Below are 7,743 nucleotides of genomic sequence, written 5' to 3'. Positions count from 1 at the left end.
ATTACTGCACTTGTAGTGCACAACGAACTAACTGGCCTGTAATTAGTAGCGTGGAGCTTAGTGCCATATCTGTGTACAGGAATAACCTTAGCCAGTTTCTGATCACTGGAGACGTCACCTTTACGCAGACTCGTACTGAAAATAATAACGAGGAATTTCGCACGCATTCGAAAGAAAGAAAAAAACGCATTCGGAATATCATCTGGTCAAGATGATTTCTTTGTATTGAAGTGAAGAAGTGCGGAAGAAATGCCTTCTTCGCTTATAGCAAGATCAGGTACCTGAAAGCTGATTGATCTGAGATCAATAGACCAGTCACCATCCCGCAGGAACACAGAACAAAATATTCACTAGAAGTTGCCGCTATTTGTTGACTTTTACTAACGTCCACACGTTTATTGTCAATTTATTTACAGGATCCTTTATTTTAGTCCAGAAACTTCGAGGGTCATTAAGAAGGAAGTTGTGCAGCTTTACATCAAATGAAATAAAATTTTAATAGCTTTATTTATTTCTTGGGTCTGCTATGGGAAATTTCCTTTACGCAGCGTTTAAGTGAATTATTTCCCGTTTAATCCATGGACTGTGGCTATGAATATCGTTTTCTTCCTGAGCAGACGTACCGAGGAATACACTTGTGCACCGTACTTTAAAATCCAACAACAACTCAGTGAAACTCGTGTGGCCGTCCCTGTGTCTTGCAGAAAAAAAATTGACGTATTCTTGTTCAAGAAGACTTAAATGTTCTCGTCTTCAGCGTTATTGAAGTAATAAAATTGTTTTGTTGGCTTGTGTCTAATTGGAGGAGTCTTATCCGTTTTGGAATGCACTAGATCTTGTTCGGATGTACCGGGCGTAGTATCCACCTTAAAACCCAGCCTGTCAACAGCATCAGACACAAACACAAGATCCGTAGAGGTGAGCCCGTTGTTGCAACCACCCGCGATGGTTCAACCACAGCCTGCTTCAAATTAAAATAAAGAGCAATATCGAGTAGCAAAGCAGAATGCCGGCATGAAAATGAAGCATTAAACCATTCCCAGTTTATTTTTGATAGATTGTATTCACCGCACAAAATGACATGCGCGTATCATTTTTTCTGCTCATTCCGAAAGTCATACGGCGTTTCAAGTGTACCTAGATTTGAATTTGGTGGCCTGTAAACAGCGCCAATAAATATGGTCTGTTTGCAACCACGAAGTCGGGTCCAGAGCATTTCCGTACTAGTATGGTGTGGTACAAGTGCAGAATATGTTAGTTTCTTTATCACAGTGGCCACCCCACCCACTCTAGAGCTGAAGTTATGAAGGATAATTTCGTACGATTAAAGTATCACGTCCTTATCGGGTATTTTATCATGCAGCAGCGCTTCGGTTAGCACTGCAATGTCCGGCTCATACGTTAAAAGATCTTCAAGTCCTACAGTTTTATTCGAAATGCTGCGGGAATTATTATTCAGAACACAAAAGTCGCCTTGAACTGTGTCCTTACGGCCTGTATTCCGGTTCTTACGACCACCTTTTTTTTCAGAAGACACAGTGAGACCGTGATTGTAAAGCTAGTGTGACTATTTTATTTTTAGTGTCGTCCCATCGGAACAGTTTGCAATTCATATTAATTTTTTTGAACAACGGCTTGACTTTGTCACTTTTTCCTCTGTGCTCAGCAGCAGCCTACAGTTTCTTCCTGATTCATTGTACCCGCTCGGAGAAGTTTTCCGATATACCTATACGCTGTGCCTTTCAGTGTCTTACAATTCTTAATATTAGTTTTATCTCTGCCATCCACAAGTTCGAAAATGACAGGTCCGCACTTGCCCTCAGTTGGGCGGACCACTCTATGAATATGCTCGATAGCCACGGTTTGAACCTTCCGTGTATCGGCCAGAATGGTTTTAGAAACGACCTGCTCGAGGGATTGCTCATTTCCATCTATCGTTTCTTTTATACTATATACAATCAAATTGTCTCTTCTACCCATATTCTCCAAATCGTCTCCATTCAAAGCCAGTTTCTCGACATATGACTGAAGCTCATCAACTCTGCGCGTTTAAGCAGCTACCAAAGCAGAAATGTCATCAAGCTTGTTATCGATTGAGGACCGCTTAGTACTCGTTTCGTTCAGCATTCTGTTCGTAGTTTGCACACTTTGTGTGAGTTCCCAAACATCAGCAATAAGGGTCTGAAGCGCTTCTTCAGTAGATGGTCCCGGGTTAGTCTCTACGTCACCGCAAGAAGTCAGTAGGCTCACAAAGCAATGGTAAATCGTAGCAAACGTATCACTCACGCACGGCTGAAGCAAGAGGCGAACATTTTCACGGCGATAGCCATACGCTAGGCGATATTCTCTCACTTGAACGAAGAACAGGAAAGGATTCGCGAGCGGCATTGTCGCTGTGCCTATGCCGCGCCCACTGGCTGGGGTCCACGAAGTGGCCGATCTTTTACGCTGCGTGAACTGTGACGTAACCGATGACGGCGAGGAAAGTCCGGCAGGTAGCGATGCCCGTGTGCGCATGTCCAGGAGCTTGTCACTGACGTCACATCCCTATGGAGTGATAGGCCTGAATATGCAATGTTCCGCCTTCCTTGGAGAATAGTTTAGCTTTTGTGTGGTGAAGAATTCACAAAGCTCCCTTTCGTCGTAAGGGCTATTTCGCGTTGGCCAGTCACCTTCGCTGATATTATGCCCAGTGCCAAGGCTAGCTGCAATTTTCTCTTAAGAAACAATTCTAACGTAAGAGTTCTTGTGAATGAGAGCCCTGGGGCCAAATTCAGGAAGCTTTCCTTTCATGCGTGCTTTTTTAAATTGGCCGACACTATTCGTCAATAATATGTCCAGAATCAGAATTGACACCAATTTGCTGTTATATTCAATTCCGGCGTTACACGCTTTTGTGACTAAGGGCCCCATTCCTTCATACTGCACACTTTAATACCTTTAAGGGTATCAATCAATTTGTCGCCAGACTAGCACCCTTATGCCATTATTAAGCGCTATTTATTTATTAACACCTTTAACGAAGCGTGTTTAGCTCAAGTAGAAGCAAAATACAAAAAAAAGTCCTCCGCGCCTCATATTTTCCACTGTTTACGAGTTCTTTATTAGTATTACTACGTAAATGGACATCCAAGGGCAAGCAATTCACCCTTAAATAGGTTACGAAAGAAATGCATGAAAGTGAATTTGAATCCCGGTACTTCAGGTGTAAACCATACATATTAACCACTGCGCCACACGGAAGCGACGTTTCAACTCTTCAAACATTTTTATCTATATGCATAAATTATCTAGAAACTCCAACTGCTTCATTTCATTAGAAACCTTGCACAAAGCCACATCTTACATTGAAGAAAATGCGTTTATTGTACTTTTCGTAAAAGCGCAAAAGCAACCCGTAGAAAAGGATGAAAAACACGACAACACAGCGCTGACTCCCAACTGATGGTATTCGGGAACTTCACACAGTTAAATAGGAACCGAATTTCAAAGAGCCCGCACATGCGCAGGGCTCTTTGACGATGTAATTATCAGGACTGATATAAATAGCGAAATTGTTTCACGCGAAGAGTGAGCGATGGTTCACTTAAAGATACGTATGCCCCCCTAATGTTTATGTTGTATTCTTCTGCTATTTCACTTGCCACCTGGCTTGCGTGTTTGAAAATATTTAAAATTTCCTTAAAAATAGGAACGCAGCCACATTATTTACTATGCAAACGAAGATGTAGCAGTGCAGTCCTTTGTAGAGACAACTTATGTCTCTCTAAGATGAACATTAACGCAGTGCTTTCTTTGTCCAACACATTCATTCACATGAACACGGCCACTGGATATAGAAAAAAAAGAAAAGTGGGACCTACAATGTCAGGCGGCCTGCAATAGGAGCAAATGTCTCAGTCGTAGTTGCATTCTCGGCCGCTTGGCTGGGCCGAACGGCGCTAGCTTCCTGGTACGGGGCTCTTCGGTTTCCACGGGCAACGGCGTTCGAGGCGCATTCCTCACGCATTTTCAATGCCGATTCCAGACAACAGCCCGCGACTGATGACACCACGGCGGATGACAGCGTTTTCGATGTAGTACGTGGCTGGCCGCACGTTTTTTTTCCTTATCCAGCGGCCGTGATACGACAGAGTAATGACATACACAACTTTTGCACACGCGATGTATTTGTTGACATGGTTCACTGTACATCTGCCTTTCGTCTGCTTAACTGTTAGCATTTTGCCAACTCTAAAGAAGATGTGTCCGACCTTATTTCCTGCAGAAAACAGTACATCTACGCCGTAACTATAACCAACGATGACTCCTAAACAACGATCGCCCACCTTGATGTCTTGCTGCAGCCTATTTCTGGTACAGAGGGCTCTATGTGTTAACGCAAGCTTTCAGAACCCAGCGAGTTTGGCTGCCTAGATTACCGCATGCGAGTGCACGGCTTGGGTGGCTTCGTAGTATGTAAAACGGACGACCGGCTACTTTTTGAGCAATCTTAGAGTGCCGCCTGATGCATCTTTAACCTCTTCTAGCCTGAATTTAGCATACTGCATAAAAAAATTATTTTTGCTGTGGCTTTTTATGTTCTGGTTATGAGGAAGTTACACAGCAACTTTTATGCGTGTCGGGGTTTTAGGAAGAAAGTTACAGCTATGTCGCGAAAACGCGACAACAGGTCGTAATGGATCAAAAAATGTTTATTTTCAAACACACTTGAGAGCTCATTTCTTTGAGTTTAGCACATTTGTATCTCAGTTCTTATGAAAAGAAATGAAACAATTTGAACTTTTTTTTATACACAGATGAACTTTGCACTTTGTGCAGAAGGAAACAGGTTGGCCTTTGCAGCCAGGCATCTTGCATCGTTGTCGTTGCTGCGACACTTCAGGCCAGTGGCCAACATTGTCTTGACGGACTTCAGCATTAGGTGTTGGAGCTGCTGGTCCTCTTCTTTTCTTCTTCTCAAGCTCTCCTTCCACGGAAAGAGACGGCCGGCCCCTCTTCTTCATCACGTCCTTGTTTTGATTGCACAGGCAGCTGGCTAGAGAAGCCTTGAACGCTAGAAGATCCAGTTGATGTTTCTTTGGGATTCCTAGAGCATCACAATCCCTCCGGTAGAGCAGCCAGCTGCTCACAACAGCCATGTCCACAAAATGAAAAAAAAATCGCAGGTAGAATTTCTTCGACTTCAGAAAAATTCTGTAGTACGCCATGAGCCCATCGAGAAGGTCGACTCCACCCATAAAAGTGTTGTAAGCCTTCACAATGGCTGGCTGCTCAACTTCACATCTTTCTTTCTTTTTGCGGTCATACCGCTGGCAGCTTCCTAGAGGCTGGGCACTCCCGAATGTGCTAGCAATATTCACTCCCCGGCTGTCGTACCACTTCACTACTCGGACTTCGACCCCTTCAATAGTAGCCTGCCTCTCCACGTGGCTTCCTCTACCGTTCTTCTTCACTTCTGCATCGCTGGGCAGTCGGCATCCAGAAATTCCGTTTGCGCGTGCAGTTCCCATTGCTGGAATACCACGCTGATGCAAATTTACCAGCAGTTTTATGGATGTGAACCAGTTGTCAAAAAAGAGCAAGTAGCTCTTGTTCTCTGGGATGGAGCGCGAAAGCTCGAGCACAACATTAGAGCTTGCTCCAAGGTCAGGTAATCCAGGAACAGGGCGGATGTCCCCTGTGTATATAGAGAAGTCAGAGACAAGTCCGTGGGTGTCGCAAAGTACAAAAATCTTGTAGCCCCACTTGTGAGGCTTGCTAGGGACGTACTGCTTGAGTGAGGAGCGGCCTTTGAACGGCACAATTTGCTCGTCGACCACCAGCATCTGTGACTTTGGAAGGATTTGAAATTTGAGCAGCAGATTGTCAATGAGTGGTCGAATTTTGAAGAGCCTGTCTTTGCCAGCATTTGCTTGTAGGAGATTGTTGTCGTTGAAATGAAGGCTGTTCTTTATCGCTTGCCACCTGTCACGTGACATAACTTCTGCCACTTTTTCTACTCGCATCTCGCGGTTCCAGTACATGCGCGATCGCGGAAGCCTGTATATGGACATATACATTGTGGCCCCAAGAAACTGCTCCAGTTCAGCGCGTGTTAGGCACAATGCTTTGTTGGCATTCTTCTGCACTGCATAGAGATTGGACTGGTCTGTAATCTCCTCAAGAAGCTTGTCGTCAAAAAAATACCGGAAGTACGCAATGGGAGCTTTCGGCTCATCTGGAGGGTCTGGAAGACCGTCTTCCCATTGAGGGTGGCATGTCCGCGGATGGTTCACTTGCTTCCAGAGGAAACTTCTTGCGCTTGACGTTGACGGCTCTTCCGTTTCACCTTCTTCATCTGCAAACAAAAAAAGAAAAAGAAATCACTGCGAGGTCGCAAACCACATTTGAGAAGCCACAAAAACCTTGGCTTGAAAAAATTGGCTGGGGCTTAGCTAAGGGCCTGGATATCTCGAAGCGAAAAGCTGCGGTGATCCGCGATAAACACGCGCTTGCGGCGAACGTCAAACGATGACGCATAGCGCGTGGCAGCGTGCGCCTGTTCTATGGGCAAGCGCGCCTTATATACCCCTCCTTTCAAATGCGCACGGCTGCGGCGAAAGGTCAAACGGTGGCGCGGAGAAGCGACGGCGCACATGGGCAGTAGCCTGCGCAGTGCGTGACGTCACTCGTGCTCCGACAAACGCGGTGTTGACTATCGTAGTGAAGCTTTTGGCTTCATAAGAAAAAGACGCGCCACTGCAATACAACACGAAAGAACGCTGACGGCGTTTCACATTGCAGCCGAATGCAACTCGCCCAACAAACAAAAAATTGCGCACCTGTGTCGCTCCCAGACTGCCCAGATTGATCTGATGGGGCAGCATGTACTGTGTCAGGGCTGTATTCCGAATCGCTGTCGCTGAGGCAGCTATCTTCGCTTTCTTCAACGGGTGGAACCCTGATCCCGTAGAACCTTCTGGTGTCCATCACGAACAAAAAGCACCGAATAACTGCAAAAAACAAAAATTACTAGTTTTTTGACCACATGCCGAGGAAGACGAAGTTGTGCACAAATCGGGACGCTACAGCCTGTTGATGCGAAAACGCGACAAAGCGACACACGCTTGAAAAAACAACTAATCTTCAAAAACAAATTATTTACGTGATCTGCGTGCATTATTCAACCAAGTGCCTATCATGCAAAATTTTTTTATATTCAAAAAACTTACATACCTTGAATGGAGACGGATGTCAATGGATGGATAGTGAGAAATGTTCTTCGTCGGCATCAACTGGAGAAATGGCAGCCGTCAGCTCTTTACTGAATCGACGATAGATGGCGCTGCCTTTTCCACGTGTTGCCAGACATCTGTGGATTCCCTCTGAGCGCAGGGGTAGCGGCTACAGATGTTTTCTTCTGGTGGTGCGGCTTAAAACCGGTATGATGCGAAATCGCGACAACAGGTCATAAGAGGTTAAACCAGAAGGCGACGAAGACACTACTGACGTTCCTCCGGTCAAGCGACCCGTTAGAACGACTGTGACACTCCTGCGTTCCTTTGTATGTGTTTTTTCATCTCCTTCTTTTTCTTTGCATGGGCATTTTTTCTCTATCTTTCTGTCTCCCCTTCCCCCTTCGCCAGTGCAGGGGTAGCAAAGCGGATGTCTATCTTCTGGCTAACCTCCCTGCCTTTCACATCTCATTTATCTCTCTCTCTTTCCAGCCGATCAACCGGCTAAGTGCACATGGCTTCAGCC

The 7,743-nt window shown here is 45.3% G+C and overlaps 1 pseudogene; it reads right to left on the bottom strand.

Moving 5' to 3' along the window:
• Positions 1-4,676: 4,676 nt before the first annotated feature.
• Positions 4,677-7,435, bottom strand: LOC135918775 (piggyBac transposable element-derived protein 3-like; annotated as a pseudogene).
• Positions 7,436-7,743: the final 308 nt, after the last annotated feature.

Source organism: Dermacentor albipictus, chromosome 9 (genome assembly GCF_038994185.2).
Source record: "Dermacentor albipictus isolate Rhodes 1998 colony chromosome 9, USDA_Dalb.pri_finalv2, whole genome shotgun sequence".
Classification (NCBI taxonomy): Eukaryota; Metazoa; Arthropoda; class Arachnida; order Ixodida; family Ixodidae; genus Dermacentor; species Dermacentor albipictus.
Note: the sequence above shows the minus strand (reverse complement) of the source record. Positions and strands in the feature narration are given on the sequence as shown.